Below are 738 nucleotides of genomic sequence, written 5' to 3' on the forward strand. Positions count from 1 at the left end.
GTGCCTTGGAGGCGGGGCCAACAAGGAAGGCCACACCCCCTTGCACCGATTAGCTGAGGTGCAGAGAGGGGCGTGTCCTCGAGGAAGCTCCGCCCGCACAAGCTCTCTCAAATATTAGGGGGAGGCCATGAAAGGGGCGAGGCTAAGAAATAGCCCCTCCCTCTGTAGCTAGGCAGTTAGGGGAAAGCTAGCTGAAGAGCGCCGAAACGTTTCGCGCCTGACTGGGGGTTGAGGGGGATGCATGTGACGTATAAGGCAGATTGTTCTGCAAGCGGGAAATCGGCCACGGTTTTGTTTTGTTTTTTTTCTTTTCCTTTCAACACCAGAAAGTAAGTCTGACTCTGGTTTACAGTTTCTTTTCAGAAATCCGTTTAATCACGATGCTAACTGCAGTTTGTCAGAATGAAGGAGAGATTTCTGAACATGAATTTGCATGTTTCTGAACATGAATAGTTTTTATCTCTGTATAAGAACGGGGCCGAATTAAAACACGTTTCCATTACAGAGAGATACCCCTAGCACATGCGTATCCAAAGGGTTTGTTTGCCCTTTGCAATTGCGGCAGTGTCGCCTTTGCCTGGAAGACAGCCTCCAGGAGAAAGTGACAGGGCATATGACTGAATAAACCACACACTGCAAGAGAAATCTGTTTATTGTTTCTAACGCTGGAACGAAGTATGTTTAAGCAAGTGAAGGAGTATGGATTTTCCAAAATACGTGGACAATAAAGGTCTGATT

Source organism: Saccopteryx bilineata, chromosome X, assembly GCF_036850765.1.
Source record: "Saccopteryx bilineata isolate mSacBil1 chromosome X, mSacBil1_pri_phased_curated, whole genome shotgun sequence".
In the NCBI taxonomy this organism is placed as follows: domain Eukaryota; kingdom Metazoa; phylum Chordata; class Mammalia; order Chiroptera; family Emballonuridae; genus Saccopteryx; species Saccopteryx bilineata.